General features: G+C 40.6%; 1 protein-coding gene across 10 annotated transcripts in view; it reads right to left on the bottom strand.

The window, feature by feature from the left end:
* CSGALNACT2 (chondroitin sulfate N-acetylgalactosaminyltransferase 2) overlaps nucleotides 1-14,443 on the bottom strand; it is a 61,257-nt gene extending 46,814 nt beyond the window's left edge. For 2 of the 10 annotated variants that reach the window (XR_003429767.1, XR_003429768.1), the window contains exon 1: nucleotides 12,877-14,263. The gene's annotated coding sequence lies outside the window, so the exon portion shown is untranslated. Of the gene's footprint in view, nucleotides 1-12,876; nucleotides 14,276-14,323 lie in introns of those variants that run through there. The other 8 variants (XR_003429769.1, XM_027091846.1, XM_027091852.1 and 5 more) reach the window with 8 other exon arrangements.
* Between the last annotated feature and the right edge of the window lie 13,523 nt (nucleotides 14,444-27,966).

Below are 27,966 nucleotides of genomic sequence, written 5' to 3'. Positions count from 1 at the left end.
GAAGATAGAATAATGGAAATAACCCAATCAAAACAACAGACAGAAAGCCAAATGAAAAAAAAACCATGAAAGTAATATAAGAGACCTGTGGAATAATATAAAGTGTGCCAATCTACACATAGTAGGGATTCCAGAAGGAAAACAAAGAAAAAAGGGAATTGAAAATGTATTTGAAGAAATTATGGCTGAAAACTTCCCAAACCTAAAGAAGGAAACAGATATGCAGATACAGGAAGCACAGAGGGTCCCAAACAAGGTGAACCCGAACAGACCTACACCAAGACATATTATAATAAAAATGGCAAAAGTTAAAGATAAAAAGAGGATTCTAAAGGCAGCAAGAGAAAAACAGAGTTAATTACAAAGAAACCCCCATAAGGCTATCAGCTAATTTCTCTAAAGAAACGGTGCAGCCAGAAGGGAGTGGCAAAATACATTCAAAGTCTTGAAAGAGAAAAATCTGCAACCTAGAATACTCTACCCAGCAAGGTCATCATTTAGAATAAAGTAGAAATAAAGAATTTCTCAAATAAGCAAAAACTAAAAGAATACAGCAATACTAAACCTATCCTAAAAGAAATATTGAAAGGTCTTCTCTAAACAGAAAAGAAGTAGGAAGATATAGGAAGGGGGAAGTCATAACTGGAAAGTAAATCACTTAAATTAGCCAGTATACAGAGCAAAAAGAAAAAAAAAGAAAAAGAAAAAACCGATTTGTGAAAGCGATGATAAACACAAGGAACAGCAAAAGGATAAATGTGAAGATGTAAAAGAGGACATCAAAATCATAAAATGTGGGGAAGGAGAGTAAGAAAATGTAGATTCTTTTTTTTAGAATGTGTTAGAACCTATATGACTATCAATCTAAAGCAAGAGAACCTATATGACTATCAATCTAAAGCAAGCAGATATAGGAAGGGGTTAACATACTTGAAAAACAGGGAAACCACAAATCAAAAACATACAACAGATTCACAAAAACCAAAAAGAACACAAGCATAAAAGGAAATCATCAAACCACAAAATGAAAAAGGAACAAAGAAAAAACATAGAATCAACTGGAAAACAAGGTTTAAAATGGCAATAAATATATATGTATCAATAATTACCTTAAATGTCAATGGACTGAATGCTCCAATCAAAAGACAGAGTGGCAAACTGGGTAAAAAAACAAGAGCCTACAATATGCTGCTGCCTACAAGAGACCCACCTTAGGGAAAAGGACACACAGACTGAAAGTGAGAGGATGGAAAAAGATATTTCATGCAAACAGAAATGACAAGAAAGCGACAGTTGCAATACTCATATCAGACAAAATACTTCAAAACAAAGGCCATAAAGAAAGATAAAGAAAGAAACTATATAATGATAAAAGGATCAATACAAGAAGATGATTTTACGCTGGTCAACATATATGCACCTAATATAAGAGCATCCAAATACATAAAACAAACACTAAGAGACATAAAGGGAGAAACTGATGGGAATACAATAATATTAGGAGACTTTAACACCCCACTCACATCAATGGACAGATCTTCTAAACAGAAAATCAGTAAGGCAACACAGATCCTAAATGATACAACAGAACAATTAGACTTAATTGATATTTTCAGGACATTATATCTGAAAAAAAAAAACAGGACACATTTTTTCCAAGTGCACATGGAACATTCTCTAGGACTGACCACATACTAGGGCACAAAACTAACCTCAACGAATTTAAGAGTACAGAAATTATTTCAAGCATCCTCTCTGACCACAACAGCATGAAACTAGAAATCAACCACAGGAAAAGAAATGAGAAAAAAATGATTACATGGAGACTAAGCAACATGCTACTAAAAAACCAATGGGTCAACAAGGAAATCAGAAAGGAAATTAAAAAATACCTTGAGAATACCATAAAAAATACCATACAAACTCTATGGGATGCAGGAAAAGCAGTTCTTAGAGGGAAGTTGACAGTGACACAGGCCTTCCTCAAAAAACAAGAAAAATCTCAAGTAAACAACCTAACCTACCACCTAAAAGAATTAGAAAAAGAAGAACAAATGAAAGCTGAAGTCAGCAGAAGGAAGGAAATAATAAAGATCAGGGAGGAAATAAATAAAATAGAGATTTAAAAAAAAAAGAAAATATCACTAAAACAAAGAGCTGGTTCTTTGAAAGGATAAACAAAATTGACAAACCTCTGGCCAGGACCACCAAGAAGAAAAGAGGGAGAACCCAAATAAACAAAATAAGAAACGAAAAAGGAGAAATCTCAACCAACACCACAGAAATATAAAAAGCCATAAGAAAATACTATGAACAAGTATATGCCAACAAATTTGACAGCCTACAAGAAACAGACAACTTTCTAGAAACATACAGCCCACCAAAACTGAATCAAGAAGAAATAGATAATTTGAACAGTCCAATCACTAGCAGTGAAATAGAATCTGTAATAGTAATTAAAAAAACTCCCTACGAACAAAACTCTAGGAACAGATGGCTTCACAGGTGAATTCTACCAAACATACAAAGAACATATATCAATCCTTCTCAAACTCTTCCACAAGACTGAAGAGGAGGGAACACTCCCAAAGACATTCTATGAAGTCACCATCACCCTGATATCAAAACCAGACAAAGATACCACCAAAAAAGAAAGTTACAAGCCAATATCTTTGATAAATATAGATGTAAAAATTCTCAACAAAATATTAGCAAACTGAATCCAACAACACATAAAAAAGATCATACACCACCACCAAGTGGGATTCATCCCAAGTTCACAAGAATGGGTCAACACACGCAAATCAATCAATGTAATACACCACATTACAAAAAAAAGTCAAAAACCACACAATCATCTCAACAGATGCAGAAAAAGCATTTGACAAAATTCAACATCAATTCACAATAAATCTCTTACCAAAGCGGGTACAGAGGGAACATATCTCCACATAATAAAAGCCGTTTATGACAAACACACAATCAATATAATACTCAATGTTGAAATGCCGAAAGTCTTCCCACTAAAATCTGGAACAAGACAAGGATGCCCACTCTCACCACTTCTATTCAACATAGTATTGGAAGGCCTAGCCACAGCAATCAGACAAGAAAAGGAAATACAGTAAGTCCACTACATACGAATGAGTTCCATTACAAGAGCATGCTCGTAAGTCCAACTTGTTCATAAGTCCAACAAAGTTAGCCTAGGTATCCAACTAACACAATCATCTATATAGTACTGTACTGTAATAGATTTATAATACTTTTCACACAAATAATACATAACAAACAAACACAAAAAATAAAACATTTTTAATCTTACAGTACAGTACCTGGAAAAGTACAGTAGTACAACAGTGGGCATATAGGGGTTGGTATCGAGTGAACAGGCAAGAAGAGTTACTGACTGGAGGAGGGAGAGGAGGTGGGAGATGGTAGAGTTGAAGGATCATCAGCAATAGGAGATGGAGGGCAAGCTGCAATTTCACTCATGCCTGACGTTGGTGGCACAGGTTCTAGTTCCTTGCTGGATTCAATTCTATCTAACCTCTTGGAAATATGATCCAGTGATATCTGGGCAGTAGCTCTTTTTTTCTTGTCATAGAAGACACGGTAGCACTGGATTGTATTCTGAATGGCTGCTGCAACCTTTGTGTACTGTTCTACGTCCAGGTCCTCTGCCTCTAAAACTAAGTTAGTTCTCCTCAAACAGAACTAACTTACGTGATTAGACATGTGAACGCACATTTGAATCTTTGGAAGCTCGCAACTTGAAGGTTCGTATGTAGGGGACTTACTGTAAAAGGTATCCAAATTGGAAGGGAAGAGGTAAAATTGTCACTATATGCAGATAACATGATACTATATATAGAAAGCCCTAAGGACTCCACACAAAAAACTACTATATCTAATAAATGAATTCAGCAAAGTACCAGGATACAAGATTAACATTCAGAAATCGGTTGCATTTCTTTACACTAACAATGAGATACCAGAAAGGGAATGTAAAAAAAAAAAACAACAAAAAACTTTTAAAATCACACCAAAAAAAATAAAATACCTAGGAATAAACCTGACCAAGGAGGTGAAAGACTTAAACTCTGAGAAGTATAAAACATTAATAAAAGAAATTAAAGATGATTCAAAGAAATGGAAAAACTTCCCATGCTCAAAAATTTATATGGAACCATAAAAGAAAATTTCCCATGCTCAAAAATTTATATGGAACCATAAAAGACCCAGAATTGCCAAAGCAATCCTGAGGAAAAAAACAAAGCAGGAGGCATAACTCTCCCAGACTTCAGACAATACTACAAAGCTACAAATAATCAAAACAGTGTGGTATTCGTACAAAAACACAACATATGGAGCAATGGAACAGAAAAGAGAGTCCAGAAATAAACCCACACACCTACAGTCAATTAATCTTCAACAAAGGTGGCAAGAACATAAAATGGGAAAAAGTCTCTTCAGCAAGTGGTACTAGGAAAGTTGGACAGCTGCATGTAAACCAATGAAGTTAAAACACACCCTCATACCACGCACAAAAATAAACTCAAAATGGCTTAAAGACTTAAACATAAGACATGACACCATAAAACTCCTGAAGAGAGCATGGGCAAAACATTCTGACATAAATCGTACCAATGTTTTCTTAAGTCAGTCTCCCAAGGCAATAGAAATAAAAACAAAAACAAAGAAACAGGACCTAATTAAATTTACAAGTTTTTGCACAGCAAAGGAAACCATAAAACAAACAAAACAAAACAGACAACCTACAGAGGACTGGGAGAAAATATTTGCAAATGATGCGACTGACAAGGGCTTAACCTCCAAAATATACAAACAGCTCATACAACTCAACAACAAAAAAACAAACAACCCAATTGAAAAATGGGCAGAAGACCTTAGCAGACATTTCTCCAAAGGAGATATACAGATGGCCAGCAGGCACATGAAAAGATGCTCAACATCGCTAATTATTAGAGAAACGCAAATCAAAACTACAATGAGGTACCACCTCACACCAGTCAGAATGGCCATCGTTAAAAAGTCTACAAATAACAAATGTTGGAGAGGGTGTGGAGAAAAGGGAACTCTCCTACACTGTTGGTGCGAATGTAAGTTGGTGCAGCCACTGTGGAAAACAGTATGGAGGTTCCTCAGAAAACTAAAAACAGAATTACCATATGACCCAGCAATTGCACTCCTGAGCATACAGCCAGATAAAACTACAATTCAAAAAGATACATGCACCCCTATGTTCATAGCAGCACTACTCACAATAGCCAAGACATGGAAACAACCTCAATGTCCATCGACAGATGAATGGATAAAGTAGATGTGGTACATATATACAATGGAATACTACTACTCAGCCATAAAATAGAATGAAATAATGTCACTTGCAGCAACATGAATGCAACTAGAGATTATCATACTAAGTGAAGTCAGAAAGAGACAAATACCATATGATATCACTTATATGTGGAATCTAAAACACGGCACAACTGAACCTATCTACAAAACAGAAAGAGACTCACAGACATAGAGAACAGACTTGTGGTTGCCACGGAGAGGGGGGAGGGAGAGGGATGAACTGAGAGTTTGAGGTTAGTAGATGCAAACTATTACATGTAGAATGGATAAACAACAAGGTCCTATTGAATAGCACAGGGAACTATATCCAATCTCCTGGGATAAACCATAATGGAAAAGAATATAAAAAAAGAATGTATATGTTTGTATAACTGAGTCACTTTGCTGTACAGCAGAAATTAGCACAACACTGTAAATCCACTATACTTCAACTAAAAAAAAAAAAAAGAAGTACAAGACTTGTATTCTGAAAACTACAATACACTGTTAAAAGAAATTAAAGATTTAAATAAGTGGAAAGGTACCGATGCTCACTGACTGGAAGACTTGATATTATTAAGATGGCAATACTCTCAAAACTGATTTACAGATTCAACACAATCCTCTTCAGATTCCCAGCTTTACAGAAATTGACAAGCTTATCCTAAACTCATGGAAATTCAAGGAACCCAGAACAGCCAAAACAGTACTGAGAAAGAAGAACAAAATTGGAGGACTCAACTTTCCCATTTCAAAACTTACTTCAAAGCTACAGTAATCAAGATAGCATGGAGCTAGCATAAGACTAGACATATGGATCAATGGGATAGAATTTAGGATCCAGAAATAAACCTTCACATTAAGTCAAGTGATTTTCAACAAGGGTGGCAAGGTAACTTAATGGGAAAAGAACAGTCTTTTCAATAAACGGTGCTAGGATACCTGGATACTCACAAGCAAAAGAATGAAACTGAATCTCTACCTCACCCTATAGTCAAAAGTTAACTCAAAATGGGTCAAAGATCTAAATGTAAGAGTTAAAACTATAAAGCTATACACTTATAAACAAAACATAAATGTAAATCTTCGTGACCCTGGATTAGGCAATGGTTTCTTAGATCTATGACACCAAAATACCGAAGACCAAATATATAAATTAGATTTCATTAAAATTAAAAACTTTTGTGCTGTAAAGGGTATCATCAAGAAAGTGAAAAGGATGGGAGAAAATATTTGTAAACCATATATCTACTAGGAAATATAATAGAAATATATAAATATATATATCTAGAATATATAAGATGCATCTAGAATATATAAGATGCATCTAGAACATATAAAGAACTCTTACAACTCAATATTAAAAAAATAAATAACCCAATGAACAAAAAGTATGAATAGACATTTTTCTAAAGATTAAGCTGATAAGCATGTGAAAATATGGTCAACATCATAAACCAATAGGGAAATGCAAATGAAAACTACAATGAGATACCGCTTCATATGCACTACGATATAATTTTAAATGAATTATAGGGGAGAAGGGCATAATAGGGGAAGGGGGTTAAGAGGTACGAACTACTAGGTTTAAAGTAAATAAGATACAAGGATGTAATGCACAGCACAGGGAACATAGTTAATATTTTATAACGTTAAATGTAGTATAACCTATAAAAATATTGAATCATTATGTCGTACACCTGAAACTAATACTTTAAGTCAACTGTACTTCAATTAAAAAAATCACAAAATGAATCATAGATCTAAATGAAAACCTTAAAATATAAAACTAGAAGCATAAGAGAAAATCTCTGTGACCTTGAATTAGGCAAAGATTTCTTTGATATGACACTAACAGCATAACTGATAAACTGGACTTCATCAAAATTTGTGCTCTTTGAAGTACACTATAAAGGGAATGGAAAAACAAGTGACAGGCCAGGAGAAAATATGGGCAAAGCATATATATGATAAAAGACTTGTATTCAGAATCTATTTTTAAAAGTATCAAAATGCAATAACAAAACAAACACAATCAAAAATTGGCAAAAGATTTGAAGAAACACTTCAAATAAGCACATGAAAAAAAATACTCAACACTGTTAGCCATCAGGGAAATGCAAATTCAAACCAAAATGAGACACCACAATGGCTAATCTTAGACGGACTAAAATTAAAAAGATTGATATGTTGGTGACAACGTGGAGGAACTAGAACTTTAATACACTGCTGGTGGTAATGTGAGATGGTTTCACAGTTTCTTAACAAGTTAAATATAAGCCTATCGCTTGACTGAGCCATTCCATTCCTAGATATTTAACCAAGAGAAATGAAAGCATACGTCCATACAAAGACTTGTACACAAATGTTCATAACAGCTTTATATGAAACAGCCAAAAACTAGAAATAACTCAAATGTCCATTAACAAGTGAATGGATAAACAAACTAATACAGCCATACAATGGAACACAGCTCACCAATAAAAAGGAATAAACTACTGATACATGTTTCAATATGGGTGAATCTCAATAATAGAAGCCCAACAAGAAAGGAGTACAATGAAAGAGTATGATTCCATTTATATAAATTCTAGAAAACATAAGGTAATTTGTAGTGACAGAAAGCAGAGGAGTCAGTGGTTGCCTGGGATGGGGCGAGGGTAGAGAAGGTCTTACCAGGAAGGAATTATAAAAGGGCACAAAGAAACTTTTGGGAGTGATGGATTTGTCCATCATTTTGATTGTGGTGATGATTTCAGGTATATACGGTATGTTCAAATTACCAAATTTTATACTTTAAACATGTGTAGTTTATTGTAAGTCAATTATACCTCAGTGAAGCTGTTTAGTAGTGCCAAAGAGGCATTTGTAAGTAAACACCATTTTGTTCATTAAGACAAATATGAAGATTTGTTGACTAAAAATCTGGATTTAAAAAAACAAAACAAAGCATACACCAGGCCCCGGCCCCCACAAAAGTAGTACTCAGATTACTCTGAAAGTCTTGTTACATCTTTTCTATTTGCCTTGTGCTTCTGAGAAAACAAGAGAGTATTAAAGATAGTTCATTCTACAGTAATGATCCCTAAATAATATGACCTTCAACCAGTTTCTACTCAAACATTTGATTCTATAATTTTATGAAACTACCAAGAAACATTTCATAATCACTTCCAGGATGCTTACACTGCAATGTGCCAAACTAACTTCTGCAATAAGAGTAGCCTACTGCTTTCTGCAAAATACAAGCAACCTATTTGAATCTGAATTTATTTATTTTCAACGTTCTAGTCTGTATAATCTTCCTAAATTTTCTGAACGATTTCTAAAGTTTTCAAATACTAAATGTATAATTTTGAGTTCATTTTTTAAACAAAAAGTCACAAAAATTATTAGGAAAACAAAACCTCTGTCAGCAGACTAAACTAAAACATTATGAAGTACAAACACATGTAAGGGAGGGAATTAGAACTTTTTACTTCTTGAGCAACTGATGAGTATTACAATGATACATGGATTCTTTAAGGTATTGAATAAATACTTTGTAAATATTTAGAAATACTGATCACCAAAAGGCAGCGTGCATTCAACAAATATTTGAGTACCTACTGTATGTCACGCACTGCAATGAATGGAATATTCCCCCACCCTCACCGGCAAATTCATATGTTGAAATCCTAACACCCAATATGGCAGTATTAGGAGTAGGGCCTTTGGGAGATAATCAGTTCATGACGGTGGAGCCCTTCTGAATGGGATTAGTGTCCTTATGAGAGAGACCCCAGAGAGTTAAGTAGCCCTCTTTCTGCCTTGTGAAGATACAAGAAGTTGGAAGTCTACAACCTGGAAGAGGATCCTCCCCAGAACCCAACTATGCTGGCACCCTGATCTCAGACTTGAGAAATATATTTGTTGTTTATAAGCCACTCAGTCTATGGTACTTTGTTATAACTGCCCAAACTGACTAAGACAGCCACTGTGTTGGGTGCCAAGAACAAGTAACATCAGATGGATCGTTTTGACAAGTGTTTCCAGGGAAAATTAAATTTATGGTACGTGGATTTCAGCAAAACAAATGAGAGTAATACCCATATCTTTATAAATAAAGCAGAAAATTGTGCCAAAGGCAGCCTGTGGCACAGTAAAAACAGAGTCAAGTGTCATAGCTACTTAACAGCTATGCAATCTTGAGCATAATACCTAACCTTTCTGAGCTTCGTCTGTAAAAAGAAATCACTTGCTTGGATGGCCAAGGTTCTTTCCAAGATGTTACAATTCCTTTGATGAATGATAAACTAAAAATACACACGCACACACACATACACACACACATTCTTATTTTTTGGAGGACAAATTTGATTTAAATGCACATGCCCTTTAGTGCAACAATTTGCAATTCCACTTTTAAGATTCTAAACTACAGAAATATTCATACTAGTATATAAAGTCACATGCATAAGATGTTTACTAGTGTTATATGTAACAGCTAAATAAAAATAAAAGCAACTTTATCCATCAGTAGGGGAAAGGTTCAGTAAACTGCAGACATTTATACAATAGAATGCCTATCTAAAAGGAATGAGGTAGATCCAGATGTGCTGACATAGATAATATCTATACAATGGTGTTAACAAATTACAAATAATTCTTTCAGTTTTTGTCTGTATAATAGTCTTGGGAGCCAGATAGCCTAAGTGCACATATCTGCTCGACCACTTTCTAACTCATCAACACAGACAAGTTCCTTAATCTCTATAAGTTTCAGTTTTCTCACCCGTTAAGTGGGTACAGTTATAGCACCTACCTTGGAGTATTATTGTAACAATTAATTAAGTAAAACATGACAAGCATTAAGTGTTCAATAAGTTTTAGGTATTATTTCCCATTACTCAAAGTTTTGTTTTGTTGTTGTTAATGGTTAAACCTATCAAGCTTTTCCTGTATTACTTCTCAATTTTGGCTTGAGAAGCTTCTCCTGTATTCTCAATTTTGGCTTGAGAATTTTGGCTATATATTCCTCCTGGAATTCCTACTATAAAATGTATTTCCTCAAATAGATAGTCAATTCTTACCACTTATTAAACAATCCATGCTCTTGACACTAATCTGAAATGCCACTTTAATCATATGCAAAATTCCTATATATATGGAAGTCTATTTCTGGCCTCTAAATCGGGGGTTAGCAAACATTTTAGGTAAAGGGTCAAGTAGCAAATATCACAACCAATTAACTCTGCCTTGTAGCACAAAATGCGTAAATGAATGGCACAGGTGTGTTCCAATGGACACTGAAATCTGAACTTCATATAATTTTCATGTTACAAACTATTATTCTTTTTTTCCCAAGCACTTAAAAATATAAAAGCCACTCTTAGGTCACAGATCATACTAAAACAAGTGGTCAGCCAGATTTGGCAATCCATGCTCTAAACCCTTACAATTTTTACACTCCTAAAAATTTTTTATATTTATAAAATTCCACAAAATAAATACACGTGATAAAAAGGTTAAACACGATATAAGGGCATAGAGTGACACCTCTCCCTTCTATCCCAGAGGCCCAGTTCCCCTCTCCAGTTTTTCTGTATCCTTTTATTTATTTATTTTATTATTATTATTATTTTTTGGCTGTGTTGGATCTTCGTTGCTGTGGCGGGCTTTCTCTAGTTGTGGTGAGTGGGGGCTACTCTTTGTTGCGGTGCACAGGCTTCTCATCGCGGTGGCTTCTCTTGTTGCGGAGCACAGGCTCTAGACACACGGGCTTCAGTAGTTTTGGCATGTGGGCTCATTAGTTGTGGCTCCCGGGCTCTAGAGCGCAGGCTCAGTAGTTGTGGTGCATGGGCTTAGTTGCTCCACGGCATGTGGGATCTTCCTGGACCAGGGATTGAAGTCACATCTCCTGCATTGGCAGGCGGATTCTTAACCACTGCGCCACCAGGGAAGTCCCTTGTGTATCCTTTTAAATCTACTGACACTATTAACATCTCAGCAGACATAGTCTTATATGTATATACATGACTTTCCACATGTTAATTCATCTATAGAATAAATCCCTGTAAATGGAACTGCTGGGACAAATTTCCTTAAAGCATTCATTCCAATATGTAACTGGTCAGTATCTATAGCATAGATACTCAGGATAAGCCTTCCAACATGCCTTTACCTATTACCCACCTTCCCAATCAACTTTAAAATCACGTTAAATATTTCTTCCAGATTACAGACTTGAAAACTATACCTACTCTGGTTTATGAATCCTTCCTTTGCATTGCATTACATTTCTTAGCTATAGTTATCAATGCCTTGGAATAAAGAAATAAGTTTTACTGTTTTCTTTGATCACTGTTTCTTGAATTCCACATCCACATCTATTTTTCTTGGATTAATTTTTCATTTGATATAGTACATCCTGAGGTATTCCTAGTGGTTCTGGGTGAAAATGACTTAATTTTGCCCCCACTTTGAATGACAGTTCGGTTAGGGATAAGATTTTTGAATTCGAAATATGTCCAATGGAAAAAAAATGTCCAGCGAGCACTTTTAAAACTCTGCTCCACTGTCATCCAGCATTCCATGTCTCAGATTAGAAGTCTAATCAGGCTGCCCAAGATTCTGCCTGGATACTCCTACCTTCACGATCTGTTATCTCTGTGGTTATTTCTCCTCTTCTAATTTCTATTCCCTCCTGGAATTCCTATTAGATGTACACTGGCCCTCTCCTGGATCCATTTTCCACGTTAACTGTTTTTCCCTACTTTCTATGTTTTAATATTCAAGAACTGATTGCGTGTTTTCAGGGCAGCCTGTATATGTTCAGTAGGCATGATACCCTCCGAAATCTAAGCATATTAACATTTATCTTAAAGTTTTTTTCTTTTTCTTACATGAACTACATTGCTTCAGGTCCAGTCCTTGTATCTGTTCAGTCTGGGCCATCTCTTACATGCTACTGATTTCCCACAAATGTTTAGTGATTTTTGTTGTCTGTTCCCATTATAAATGTATCAGTATCTCAGTACAGGTGGAAATCACTGTACTCCTATAGTAAATTCACATTTGTAACTAACCTTATAATTCAATTTTACATTTATCCTAGGACTTTGGGCAGTATGACAACAACAATGTAAGTTTTTTGACTTGCAATCCTATGATTCTTCAATCCGTTTTTAGGCACATCCTTTTGGTGTTTCATTTCCCCTAGCAACTACTAACTTGAGTAACACAGTTCTTATCTAAGTGTTATACAGCAAGCTTCAGGGACACAACATCACCAGCTCTAACTAACAGACTTGCCTAACAGACAGTTTAAACAAATAATGACAGTCTGGTAGAAGACTGTCATAGATGTGCAATCCAAGGAGTAAATAATAATAATATGGTAATGAATCACTTAAGTCTTGAAATCATAATAGTTATGCTTTTTACTAATCTTTAATGTTATATAAGTTAAAATAACAAATTGTATTTTTTAAAAAGGAAGACTCCATGATGGTTAAAACGTAATTTTCCACCTACCTTATGATTTAGCCATTCCACAGCTGACAGAAATGCACAGATGTTCACCAAGACATTTGTAAGAATGTTCATAGCATTCTTCAAAATACATAATATACAAAAACTGGAAACATAAATATCCACCAACAGAGGAGTGCCATATAATGATACAATGGATTACCACACAGCAATAAAAAAGAACTACTGATACATGAAACATTATGGAAGAATCTCATAATCAATATGCTGAGTATACTGTAGGATTCCATTAATATCAAGCCCCAAATAGAGAAAACTAATAGATGATGACAGAAATCAAAATACTGATGGGGGCTGGGCAGGGGTATAACTGACTTGGAAGAAGCAGGGGGAAACTCCTGGAATGATGGAAATGCTCTACAGGTATAATATGAAAGCTGGTGGTTGCACAATAAAAACAAAAATTCACTGAGGTGTACAACTAAGATTTATGCGCTTGATGACTTCATAGATATTTTATATCTCAATCAAAAAGTTAAAGAAAAAAATGTAATTTCCAAACTAAGAGAACTAAAACTGTTTACTTATGTCAAAATTCTCTAAGCCATAAATAGTGGATATCCACATCCTTTTTACATTAAGTAATAAGACAACTTTAGACAAATGGTATCAGAATAATAATGCAAAATGAACGTTAACGTCCTCAGTCATAAAATACTACTTGGATTCCTACTTCCACGTTCGAAGTCCTGTTTTAATACAACATTAACTCCAGCAAAAATCAAGGCCCAGCTCCTGAGAACCTTCAATGATAGTTAAATGTCCAGACAGCGCATATAAATCTCAAAAGTAGTCTGACGGATAAAAGCTTCAGGTTTATAATCAAATTTTCATTCTCCCAATAACATCATAAATAAAAGCTTCACTATGGCGTTTACAAATTATTCCTCGGCAAGTTGCTCAGGAATAGTGTAATTTTCAAGAAGTCTAAAAATGCAAGAGGCTTCCCGTCCCGTGGTCTCCTCGGCGCCACTAATTCCTACACAAATATGCATCTTTTAAAGGTGCCTAGCGTCTGGCAGGCATAGAAAGGCTGCCGCCAGAGAATACTAATTTAACGCAATAAAGCGGTAACAGCTGACCACAAAGTTTACCCACTGAGGGGAGCAGAGATGGCGGTGAGTTGGTTTAAAAAAAAAAAAAAAGTGATAAAAATAAAACACACGCAAACCAACGGTCTCCGGCAGCACAGTTCTGAAAAGCCAAGTCAAAGGGCTCCGAAAAACCGCGGCTTTTCCTGACACCGGAGCAGACTCCGGAGGGCTTGCGGCGAACCCACGGGGACACGGCCCCCAGGAGAGCTCGTCCGTGAGGTGACCCAACAGCGACGGGAACCCACAGTCCGGGGCCCGCGCCCCAGAGCCCGCACGGGAGGGGCCCTAGCCCTGGGAACCGCGGGCAGGCGAGGCCGGATGGCCCGGGTACTCACCGACTTCACCCGCCTGCGCACGGCGGCCGCCGCCCCGCCGCCACCTCCCCAGCCTCGGGCACACCTGGGCGGCGCCCGACTCGCTGGAGCCGCCACCAACTCCCCGCCCACCCTCCGGGCGCGCCGCCGCGCCGACAACCTCCACTTCCGGCGCGCGTGAGGAAATGAGGCCGCCGCCGCGGCGCGCGCCCGCCCCGGCCCCGCCCACGCCCGCCCCGGCCCCGCCCACGTCCCCGCCCGCCCGGGCCCCGCCCACGCCCGCCCCACGCCCAGTACTTGGCATAAAAAAGCTCAGTAATTGGCGTCCGGTACTGATTGACCCTGTATCTGTTACAAATGTGTCTGTGTGTGTACGCGCGCGCGTGTAGCCCAAAAAACGATTTGTGGAGGCTAGAAGAGTGCGGGAGGGAGGAAACCGCTCTTGCCTGAGCGAGCGTCTGCAGGGATGGGAGTACCAGCTCCGGCCGGACGGCTGGCTTTGCAGGAGGGAGGGACTCAGCGGGGGATGGCAGCGCTTTTCTGCCCGGGAGCCTTTGCCCTGGGAGCTGGAGGGGTCGATGAGTGCCTGCGTGGGCACTGAGCTAAGGACTGACAGGTCGCCAGAAGTGTCCGAGCATCCTCAGGAGGGCTGGGCTGCGCGTGAGGCCCCAGCGAGGAGCCCTGGGCTGCCAGTCAGATTCTTTGGATCTGAATTTCCGTATATGTGAAAGGAGGGGGTTGAGGTAGACTTTCTGGAAAATGGCTTCGAGGTTTCACATTGTATGACTTTAGTGGGTGGCCCTGACATCCCCTACACTCAGATGCTTATTTCAGGGACATCCCCAAGGCACTCTGTCCGGCCCTGAGCTAAGCAGGTGAGGGGATACCGGGCAGCACCAGCCCCTGCCTGCGTCTGGGCAGGACATGGCTGTGCTAAGAGGGGATCTGCCTCCCATCTGAGCTCTGCTCTCCTTAGCGGGTTACCTTGGCAGGCTATGTGGGCTTAGCCTCTCTAAGCCTCAGTTTCCTCAGCTGTGTTATGGGGACAATAATAGTACGTGCTTCCTAAGATTGTTGTGAGGATTAAACGCAATTTTGCATTTGAAGTGGTTGGCACTGTGCTTGGCAGGTAGGTGGCAGGCAGTCAGAGCTCATTGTTATCATTAAGTGCATTAGTTAGAACAGAAGTCTGGGGTGACTGTGGTGGTACATCCTTTAGGAGTGGCAGCATTCCAGGGGCATCTGTTCCTAATCACAGCTGTCTTCATTGGATGATGGTTGTTGGGATGTCTTTAACTCGGATGGTCTCCTTGGATATGTCCTGTGGGGAATTCCATGGGTAGGAGAGTCTGGACAGCCTATTGCTAAGTCAGGCTTGCTGAGTGTCCAGTCTCTACCCAACTTCAGGATCTCACTCCTCTCTCATGTCACTTCTGAGCAAATGAAAACATTTATGGTTCTAACACCCCTTCCTCCTCAACCTGGCCCAAGAGTAAAGAATTCATCTAGTCATAGACTCCATGGGTCTGTAAGCTCCTGAAAGTAAGGACCATGTCTTTTTCATCTCCCAGTACTTTGCACATATTAAGTGTTCAACAAATATGAATTGAATTGGTTAAAATAAGAGCATGCAACAATCCCTCTCTTGTTCAGAATCTCTACCACTTGACCAGCTCCTCGAGCAGACGGCATGCCTGATTACATTTTCTGCCTGCTGTAATTAAGGTTTTGGTCTGGTTGGCTGGTCATGTTCTAGTGTGAGTTTCCTGACATCCCTGTGGAGTAGGTTATGGTCCTTAGTTTACAACGGAGAAAACGGAAACTCAGAGAGGAAACTGCATAAGCTCTCCCAGGACAGGACCTGGCATGAACTCATAGCATAGGGTCATTTCTTTAAAACTGTTCTTTGAATCCTCCATTAGAATTGTTTTTAAAATAACTGAGGTTCTGCCATCAATGGATTTAAATTGTAAGCTTATTATTAACTGCCAAATCAAATACTAAATGTATGTAATTTGAATTTGGAGAGAAGATAATGCTTAATTCCAATTCTATGGCAGATAATGGATAATATACTGGGGCTTATAAAATAAGTAGCTCACTTGGGAAAAATACTAAAGCACAACTGTGGTATGATTAGTATCAGAAGAATGTAGTTTTAAAAAAAAGATTTCCCATCAATCTCTAATCTGAGGCTTTTTTTTTTTTTTAAACTATGAGGCTTTCCCATGCCCCTAGCCTGCCTTTGAGTCTCTGCCAAAAGTAAGTGACGGGTCTGATGCCCTGGCTACCACAAGCTCTGAATAAATAGCCTTTGCCTGTTTCATTTGGACAATCTTCATTTGCTTCCAGTTTTCCTGGTAGCCCCGCCAAGATATGGTCTGCATCATAGTCTGCTTGTTACCTCAGACTACAGCCTTCAATCAGGTGTGGCACCCACAGTGGCCTACTTGTGCCTTGCAGTTCTTGGTTTTGGGTCTTACCTTTGCTCTCTTTGTGTTGAGTGCCTTGGCTATCTATTCTCAGTTTGGTACTCAGCTTTTGTTATTGGTTCACATTTGTTTGGCATCTTTGATATAATCAGTTCATTCTTTTGCATCCTTTTTGCTGTCTTTTGTGTTACTGTTTTGTGTTGTACTGTCTAAAAGTGTTGTTTGTCATAAGAAGGAGAATCATGGTGTAGAACACAGGCACAGTAGGCCCTACAACGTGTTGCTCCAGCCAGCCTCACTGACCTGTGAGTTTGGGGTTCTCACTGGACTGGCATCCACTAGGACCAACGTTATTGCAGTTGCCAGTAAAACTGGATGGGGTTCTTCGATCTCGATTTTGTGTCCGGAGAGACATGAGGTGCACAAGCATTACATTCCTACCCACCGTTGCCAGCTTTCATGGTGTTGCCTAAGTCTAAATTCTCTCCTCCTCCAGGAAAACTCCTGCTTCTTTTACGTGGTCTCTTTGCAATCCCAGTTCTTGGGTCTATCTCTCTAAATGGCAAAACTTCACCAAGGATGCTTTGGGCCTTCAGTGGCCACTCTGAACGTTCTATGTGAACAAGTTTGTTCATTTGAGAGATGCAGTAGAGAAGAAAGGGAACAGGATTTCTCAGGCCCAGTGGTAGCATTTTTTGATTGGTACTCAGAGGTCACCAAATAGAATCCTGATTCAAAAACTGTTTCCCTAAACGATTCTTTGGCCAAAGCTAATGAGAAATTTAAGCAACAACTAACTAGACTTATTTTCCTAGAAAAACCTTCCTTTGCTTGTCCCCCAGTTGCCTTCCTGGATACACCCTCCCTCCTTCCCCCCATCCTTCTGACCTATTCCCAGCCTCCATCCACTCCTTCTTCTTTCCCTTGCCCAGACCCCTTCCCTCTCCCCAACAACTCTCCTAAGATCCCCCAATTCCATTTGCCTCTGAAGGTCCATTCCTCTCATGAACTAGGTATGAAGCCAGCAACTGTAGAATTTAAACTTTGGATCCAAGCTGAATTAAGAGCTATAATTAACGACTTTCTCAAACCCAGACAAGACCAGCAACTACTCATAGAATAATTTAGAATATTTGGGGAAGTATGTGATCCAAGGTTACCTGACCTCTATCAACTTGCACACGTGTTGCTCAGAACCTCAGATGTTAAATCCTGAATGGAAAAGCTGAGTGGACTCACCTGGAAAGGAGTCTCTACAGGATCCTTCCTTCCATAATAAACCTGAGAATCCACAAAAAGACTCAAAAGGTAGGGTGAAGTCTCCTAAAATCCCTACCTAAAACATTTCCAATAAAACCAGACTGAGCCATAATTCCATCACGCAAACAGAAAAGATGAATCTATAGGAGACCTTCGGGATAGGCTAGAAAATACATTGTAGCAACATTTGGGAGTTTAAAAAGTTGCCCTTTCATCATTCATTCTGTTAATGTAGTTAAACCTGAAATTGGAGACCCAGTTCAAAAACAGAAATTAAAATGGGAAATAGCCTCTTGGCCTGAACAACAATACCCAGCAAATATTTCAAAAGGACTTTAGAACAAAAACAAGACAGGACCCCAGATAAACTTGTGGCCCTGCAGATCAGTCAGGTAGCTTACTCCTCAACCAACCACCTATTGACAAGGACTCTTGCAGATATCATAAACAGAAAAGACACTGGGAAGAAGATTGTCTCATCTTATGAGAGAAACACCAAGACCAAGAAAAATCCCTCAATTCAGGTTAACAACCGTGCTCCAAGGAAGGAAAAGCACACAATACCTGCCGTACCCTTAAACACTCAGGTGAATTAACTATAAATATAGAAAGTGTGTTGGCTTCCCAGGGCTGTTGTAACAAATTACCACAAACTGGGTGGAATAAAACTACAGAAATGTATTCTCTCACAATTCTGGAAGCTAGAAGTCCAACATCAAGGTGTCGGCAGGGCCATGCTCCCTCCAGAGTCTCCAGGGGAGGATCCTTCCTTGCCTCTTCTAGCTTCTGCATCACTCCAATATCTGCCTCCATCTTCACATGGTGTTCTCCCCGTGTCTTCTCTGTGTCCCAATTATCCTCCAATCATTGAATTAGGGCCCACTCTAATCCAGTATGCCCGCATCTCAATTTGCATCTACAAAGGCCCTATTTTCAAATAAGGTCAAATTTACAGTTTCTGGAGGTGAGGACATATCTTGTGGGGAGCACAGTGCCACTATAGATGGTAACTCATCAGTTTCAGGTAGCTACTGGTGCTAATATTTCTACATTAAACCTTGCCACCTTTGCTCAAACTTTGCCTGGCAGTAAACAAACACACGTCATAGGTGGTAAGCGTTTCAGGTAATCCACAGCTGTTCTCTATCTCCCGGCCCTTAACTGTAAGCCTTGAGCCCTTGATTGCAAACATTCCTTGCTGCTCTGTGATACCACCTCTGCAAATTTAACAGGGAGAGACTTACTTTGCAATATTAAATATACACCAGAGTATCTGGGACTATTTGTGAGATTCCAGAGGACTCCTCTACTCATAAGCAAGTTGATTCTGTTCTGGATATACCTTTGCCTTCTCTCTTATATTTAATGCATACCCCAGACAAGTATTGAAACCGAACCTGACACTCTATGGGCTCAAATTTCCACTGATACGGAAAAATAATTGGAGCAGAACCTACTAAAGTTCATATAGATCTTACCAAACCATTACCTAAGCTTCCCCAATATCCCTTGAAGCCATAAGCATAGTAAGGGATCAAACAGATAGTTGAAAGCCTTAGCTCCAAAGGTCTTCTCAAACCCCACCCTTTTAATATGCCCATCCTGGCAGTAAAGAAACCCGTGGTCAGGTTTAAGACCGCAGGGCCATCAACGAAATTGTTATTCCTCATTTCCTAATTCAAATACCATCCTGCAGGCCACTTGCTGTAGTGAATCTTAGCTCAGCTTTTTCCGTGTGCTTCTAGAACAAGACAATCAATAGTTTTCTTTGTGTGTGTATGGTAAAATACACATAAGATTTACAATTTTATCCATTTTTAAGTATACAGTTCAGTGGCATTAAGTTCATTCCCATCGTTATGCAACCATCACCACTATCTCTAGAACTTTCTCATCACCCCAAACTGAAACTCTGTACCAATTAAACATTAAATTCCCACTTTCCCTTCCCCCAGCGCCTGGCAACGACCATTTGACTTTCTGTCTCTATGAATTTGACTTTTCTAAGTACTTCATATAAGTGGAATAATCTAGGGCTTTTCTCTTTGTGTCTGTCTTATTTCACTTAGCATGATGTTTTCAAGCTTCATCCATGTCGTAGCACATGTCAGAATTTCATTCCTTTTTAAGGCTGAATAATGACAGTCAATACCCTTTTGCCTTCACCTGGGGAGGGAATATGTTACAGCAGTGAAACTTTAGGGCGTCAATCCTTGGGTTCACCTTTCACAACTAGGAAGCAATCTGGAATTCCACACAATTGGAAGGCTATTCCAATAGGGGATCTCAAACTGAGGATTCTGAGACCCTCTAAAAGCAGCTGATCTTCAGAAGCAGACAGCTGACTCAAGACCTTTAGAACAACAGATGATCGAGGACAGTGGACAACTTCTGCCCAAGATGTCGGATCAAGACCCTAATTCTTGTTTTGTTTTTTTTTATTTGCTTGCTTATTCTTCTTGTCATTTTCTATAGATCCCTGGTTGTCATTCATCAATAATGGACCTTTTCCTCTCTTGTTTTTTCTCTTTATTACAATGGTTAGGTCAGAGCATACTAATTCTAAATGCCATTGTTAGATTATCCCAAGCAGTAGCCAGTGCCCTAGATCTTAAACTGACTGCTGAATCTACTCTCCATCCCCAGAACCCCATGATGAAAACCACAAGGAAGTTATCATCTCATTAAGGGAGGCAATAAGGAATTACAGCTGTTGGCAGCTCCATTTGCAGCAACATGGAAAACAACCTTAAACAAGTTAACCTGTGAATTTTCTGCTTTCCCAGAAAAAGAAACAATTATTACAATCTATTGACCAGACCTTAGGTAATTCTAAATTCGGATTCAATAACTTCCATAGGGTGATGAGTCAAATGTTTGCCACCTGTAAGAGACCAACAGAGATCTAAACATGTAACACAACTCATGTAAGACCTGGTTCCAGCCTTCTGTCACGAACAACTTCTTTCCTAGATCTCCACGTATCCCTACCAGATATTACATCTTTTGTGGTCAGGATGCCTGGTCCTGTTTGCTTCAGACTAACATCTCATGCACGTTAGGAATAATATTCCAGGACTTGTCTGTACAAGTCTCGTCTGTATAGGTCTGGAAATTACCAAGGCTGAAAAATCCGAGCTCCAGAACAGCCACCTTGACTATTTAGCACTCCACCTGGGGGAATTACTTACTATTTATGTGAACAATTAGAGCAGTGTTCCCATTGGTAGGAATCATGCATATAGGATTGTAAGAAACGTATCACTAACTCTGGCAGAAGTCATTAGCGGTACCACCTCTTCCGTAGATGGAACACAGATCAGTCCCATCTTGTTGGCACAAGTAGGGATGGACAGGTGCATTGCTCTAGATTTCTTGTTCGTTAGTCATGATCTGTACCATTCCTAATACCACACTTGGATCAATGAAACAGGGAAGCTGGGACAGACCATCCAATGCCTTAAGGCAAAGCTACTGGGCTCTCTAAATTTGATCCTCATGGTCTATATGGGATTTATTCTTGGCTTGGACTGGGGTTCTTGGTTCAAAGCATCTTACAGGGGTTATTAACTGTTCTTGTTTTTGTCCTAGTGGTCATGCTGCTGATCCACTGCATTCTATCCAGGTCTCAAATGCTTCTGCACAGCCACTTTCTCGTCAGATGATCACCATGATACAACAACAGAAAGGTCAAGAATACCTCACAGTACAGTTAACCACGGAGATGACTGAACAATCAGTTTCTAAGTGGTGAAGATCTGGACTTCTAAACTTACCTGAATTCATCAACCTACAAGCAAGAAAATTACCGAAAGGGGGGAACTGAGAGACTGAACATGCGGACAGACAGTGGCCAGACCACATATAACCGAAGATCTCTGACCCACGAACTCTGACCCACACCCTCTGCAGTAACTAGCCCAGAACGGTCGGAGTTTAGTCAATGACTGCCAGAGTCCCCATTTTTTTGGCCCCAATTTCCAACTTGAAACCAACGAGAGAAAACCAAATATATTCTCCAAGTGATCACAAGACGCTCTGTTCCTAGTTCGCTGCCTCCAGTCTCCCCATGTAAACAGCCTGCAATCACAGTACACCGGAAGCCTCCCCACTATTTTTTTTTCCTGTAAAGCTTTCCCACTCCTCTGCCTGCCTTTGAGTCTCTGCCAAAAGCAAGTGATGGTGGCCTCTCCCCTTGCTGTAGTTAAGTTCAAAATAAATAGCTCCTGCTCCTTCTCCTTCAGGTGGTCTTACTTATTTCTGCAAAGCTAAAGATTATTAGGTAATTTACCTCTCTTAAAAAATACAACTTTTGGGGACTTCCCTGGCAGTCCAGTGCTTAGGACTCCGAGCTTCCACTGCAGGGGGCACGGGTTCGATCCCTGGTTGGGGAACCAACATCCCACAAGCTGCAGCCAAACAGAAGAATTTTCTGCCGCAACACTTCTTGTAACTTCTTTCAGTGACTATCCCGTGAGGCACCGGAATCCTTCCCGCATCTGTGTCCTTCCGGTCCTTAAAAATTGTTTCCTATTATCTTACCTTTCTTTCTATATATTCATGAAGTCCCTCAACCCCTTTACCCTGGAGTTTTGAGCAATCCAAGAGCTATGGCCTCTCAAGCCCTGTGGCCACAAAGCCTCAAGGAAGATTTTCAAGCTCTCTGAAACTCCCAGAAAAAAGGTAGAAAATATGGAGCAAGGCACATGCTCTGGTTGACAGGAAACTCCGAGGACAGAGGCTGTGACACAGGCATGCGTGGGCTACCTGCAGTCCTCCAAACAAAGTCAGGTAGCAAAAGGCAGCCTTAACGTTCCTCCTTCTTCCCAACCCACAGCAATGACTTTCCTCTGTGGGGAAATGACAAGTGCAGAAAAGGACTGGACTACAGGTGAGAAACAAGTGCAGCCAAAGAGTACCGTTGACAAAACTGACATCAATAAATAGGGACACGAAAAATGAACTTTGAACTTTTATTCAAGAAACTGACAGTCTGCGTGGTAAATACAGTCTGTGTATGAAATATCAAAATGGTTTCTTTCTCGAAAAATGTTTTTTTTCCCCTTAGTTTTAGAATGTACTTTCCTTACCTTGCCTGCCCACGCCAATTTTGAACTTGGATTGCTCAGTGTCATCTGAGAGGATGCAGGATTATGGTCTCTCCTGATGTGGAACCCAAGTCCTGAAGTCACAGTGATTGGCATGATCTCTGGTCACGGCTCCCTCCACACTGCCTAGCCCAGTTCCCCGTGACACTGATGTCCCTGAAGCTGCCACAGCAAGACGGCCTCCCTGTCACAGCTCCCCTGAGAGATCTCCGTTGGCCAGGCCCTGTGGTTTAGCACATACCAGAAACATCTGCAAAAATATCTTGCCATTTGACACAGCAATAAAAGCCTGAGTTGCACAGATTAACCGGGATTTCTTTCAAGTGTTCACACACGTGCCTCTTTAACTCTGGGTGTGAAGCTTATTCTCCCAGCTGTCACCCAGTCACCCATCCAGCCTCAGCTGCAGGCACAGCAATGCGCCCCACATTGAAAAACTCTCTACATATAGGTTCTGGTTTCTCATGATCTCAGCCAAGAATCATTCACGTGAATCTCAGTTCCCTAAAGAGGTGGGAGACTCTACAAAGTTCTTTTTTCTTTTTTTGGCCGCGCGGCGTGGCGTGTTGGATCTTAATTCCCCAACCAGGGATCAAATCCGCGCTCCTTGCAGTGGAAGCTCAACGTTCTAATCACTGGACAGCCAGGGAAGTCCCTACAATGTTCGGAATGAGGCTACCAAGGTTGCTGCCGTGGAGCAGGGGCGGGGCGGGGCAGGCAGCCTCAGTGGAGGGTGTTTTCTGGATGTACAGGCCCACCCAGAGGGTAAGCACCACATGCAAGTTCACGCTAAAGGGAAGGTGTGCCCTAACCGCTGCATGTGCCCTTGGGGCCCACTATTACTACATCTTTTCCAGGGCCACGGAGATAAGGATTTCTTAGGCACTTTCTAGAACCACCTTAAATACCACCATCCAAATATCCTACATGTTAACATTTTCGAAGGAGGAGAGGAAACCATTTGCTCCTCTGCCTGGGAAAATGCTCTATTTATAGTGGGGGAAATTATGCTTTCCCTTTGAATTTTCTCTTATGCGTTAAGTATTTGTCCAAGACCTGTTCTCAGACATTATATTCAAACTACATTTCCACCCAAATAAGCTGGCCTCATGCCATCCTTTGTGGAGGTTGGTGGAGAACATGCTTTTTCAGAAAAATAAACCACACACACACACACACACACACACACTCCCCTAATGGAAGTTCTCTGCTCTTGAAAAAGGGGTTTTTAGTTATTTTAGTATAAGCTTTTTTCAACATGGTTTCTAAACATTCAGAGGCAAAGGCTGTAGCAAATAACTGACCCTAGAAATTACGTTTATTTCCTGTCCCTGTGGTCCAGATTGAAGGAGGAAACTGAGAACAGATGCAGGTGCTGAGGGCGGGAGCTGTGGCACCGCGGGCCTGGGGCAGCCCCTGGGTGATGTGGGCACGTGACTGTGTGTGCACATGTGCACCCAGGACGGGACACAGGTCCTCAGCACCCAATGCACAAGGCAACCACAAATCAGATTTATGCTGGTAACGACTCAAGTTTCCCTATTGACCCACCTGCTCCTTGCCAGGTTTTTGAGGAGGAGCTCATACCATTCCTACACAGCCCGACAGGAAGACATAAACAGAAGCATTCAGTATTTTAAGTTTCACAGTGGTTCGGGTCAAAATTTTTCCTCTCATGGACCTTCGGTCACGTCTATGCATTTTACATTCTCTCCCACAACTGTCCAACTCCAGCTTCAAGAAATAAGCAGTCAGCAAATTGCTAGAGAATACCTGAACTCGACACTGGCTGCTGCTCTATTTTAGGAAGGAAACCTAAAGGAAGGAATTCCTTGAATGGCAGGATGAGCTGAGTTTTAACAATGACTATAAATGTGGCTGTTCGTTTACATATTATGCAAGACAAGTCAACAGTATCACCAAGAACCTCCTAGTCCTTCAATCGGTATCACTTCCCCAGTGGTCACCACAACAGATTCTCTTGTGACACCTTACTCCTTACACTGAAACTTCAAAATCAGAAACCTGATGTTTCCAACCAGGAAGTTAAAAAGAGAAAAGAAGTTTACACATTTTAAGATACACGATTTTATTTACATAACTGAGATTATTTTCTTAGTCACCTTGATTACAAAAGCAAATTAACATGGTATGGTTTAATAACCTTTCATAAATAGATTTAACAAATTTTAATAACGGACAGATTGCTACTTAATACTCAGTAATGCTTAATAGTTAGTCATCTCTGCGTATATGCATATGAAAACTGTCTGATAGGGCTAATAAGTATGAGTACCTTCATAACTTAGGAATAGACAATTAGATTATGAATCAAGGGTTAATTCCCCATCACTGGGTCAGCCAGTTAGACCTGGAGTTCTCACCCTGCCGAGGACAACCTGCTGCACCCACTCACACTGAGTAGGCATTCTTAATAACTTGAGAAAGTTTATCCCCACTTCTGCACTTAACAAGATTATCATTAAGCACAGCTGAAACCCCAAAGTTTACCACAACTAGATATTTGTAAAAGAACGTATCACACAGCGTGTCTGAACAACGGCCCAAACTAAAGCCGCAATGCATCTGCAGTAAGTGTTTCTCCAGCGCTCTTCCTGGGTGTGTGCACTCACATGGGCATGCGCGCATGTGCGCGCGCGCACACGCGCACACACACACACACACACACACACACACACACACACACACACACACACACACACACGGCTCCTCCACATACTCATCCAAGCCTTCCTGGCCACAAAAATGCCATAATTTTACTGCTTTCGTGAAATGGTTATAAAATCCAGTATTTGAATGAGACGACATTAAGTCCTTTCACAGTGGTTTAAGTATGAAGCCCAGGCAGTGTTTTGGTAACTGACCCTCTCCTGCAAAGTGACAGCGCTGGGACAGAAAGAAGAGCTGCCGGGACTTCCTGAAAGCCACCCCGGCAGGATGGGAGGAGTGCTGAGTGTCTGTGACCACAAACAAGCAGTGAAGAATGACAAGAAGCTTACGAGTCATGGTCAGAACCTAAAAAACAAAAATGTCTTCCCATAGCAGCATTATGTTACAAACACAGGAAGAGTGGACACATGTACCTTTTCACACAAGCTCTATAAGAGCCAAAACACTGTCTTTTCCATCAGAATCGTAATCAGAGGTGTCACTGTCGATGCTACTTCTAACCTAACTAGCTGAACTGTCCCTTTGAAACTGGGCACAAGTTCCACCCCACTAATGTGTGAGATGAGCCTCTGCCACTTTTCAGCGCTGGACGGGGGGATGCTGAAGGCTGTGGGGTGCAGGGATTCACCGCAAGTCTCTGCGGTCAGCAGTCCTTGGACATGAGGCCACTCCACTCAACGGCCCCACTCCTCCACACACTTCTCGTCAGGGGGTTAGTGATTACTCAGCGATGGGAACAACTGTGTCCTGGGAGCCCTCTCCCCTCACACCACCTACCTACACAGCAAATGCGGCATCATGTCTCTCCACTGTGCTAAATCTAAGAATCATTTTAATCATGATAAAAATCAAATGTCTCCCTAAGAAAAGGTTCCATGATTTAAAAAAAAAAACATTCTCAGGATCTCGAAGGCTGAGCCGAGGCCTGTCCCGAGGTCCCCTCTCCCGCTCCAGCCCTGGCTGGGCTTTGACAACCCTACGAGGCCTGGCCGGGCTCTCATCCTGAACAAGGACAGGTCGTCTGGGCCAGTTTTTTTTTCCTGCTGCCTTTTTGGTGTGTGTGCTTCATGTTTAAATCGTGTGGCCTCGTTTGGCGGCAACCGGAAAAATCAAACAGTTCGGAGAGTGCGTGAGGGACCCACATGTGTGAGCACGGAGTATGCGGCGCTCACTGCTGAACCCAGACCAGCGCTGGGTGCTGCCGTGGACTGAAGAGGAAGGGACACCTACATGCTGGACTCAGAACACTGGTCCAGAGCGCTACGTCTGCTGGGAGGGAAAATCACCAGCCAGTGTGAAATGTGCAAGGAGGGGCCAGCAGACTTTCTGTTCTCGGTATGTTTCTTCCCCTGTGAGTCCATTACCTTTCACAAAGAACTGTTAACTATCAAACGTGTCCATTAATTGTGCCGCGGAGGGTGAAACCATCCAGTTAGCATATACACTATCATTTGCATATCTTGGACACCCAGTGTTGGTGCCATCGGCTCTCGTGAGTGGTACAGGACTCTCTTCAGGCCAGTTCGGGTCTGACATGCCTAAAAATGAAAACAGATCATTTGTTCTGCACTGAAGAACCCAAACTCCACGTGCAGACAGTAAGGCCTTGGCAAAACTCCCTTTGAGGTTCAAACCAAACTTCTGGTTTCTGGGCCAACTGCCTGCAGAGTTTCGTGCTCCAGGTTTCCAAAACATGGGTAACATCTGGGCGGAAACATCACGTGCTCTCTGGTAACTGCAGCTTACCAGAAACTACCAATTTGGACTTTTATAAGCTTCAGACTCTCAAATCTGATAAATACTTGTTGACCTGTTTAACTCTTTTTCTAAGGCAGCATAAGGCATCAGCACCTTGCTGTACTACATGGCTTACTGCAGCAGGAAACTTTCTATAAAAAGTTTTCTAACGTAAAGGAGCCTATTTGTCTTCCATCCCAGCCTACCACGGAGGAGAATCTTCCAAACCAAGGGTGCACGCAGGCGAGCCCCACAGCGTCGACAGGACAAATGGCAAGTAGCACTAGCCAGTAAGGAATCAGTGACCCAGGAGGCATGCAAAAGGAACAATCTCGGCAGAAAAATGCCTGAAACTCCCAAGATTTCAAAACAATCCATGATGAAGTTAGGAAACAGGAAAAAATTTCAAGTACTGAATCGAAGACAAAAGAAGGAG

Source organism: Aethalodelphis obliquidens, unplaced genomic scaffold, assembly GCF_003676395.1.
Source record: "Aethalodelphis obliquidens isolate GAN/ISIS:26980383/991018 unplaced genomic scaffold, ASM367639v1 scaffold73, whole genome shotgun sequence".
Taxonomy (NCBI): domain Eukaryota; kingdom Metazoa; phylum Chordata; class Mammalia; order Artiodactyla; family Delphinidae; genus Aethalodelphis; species Aethalodelphis obliquidens.
Note: the sequence above shows the minus strand (reverse complement) of the source record. Positions and strands in the feature narration are given on the sequence as shown.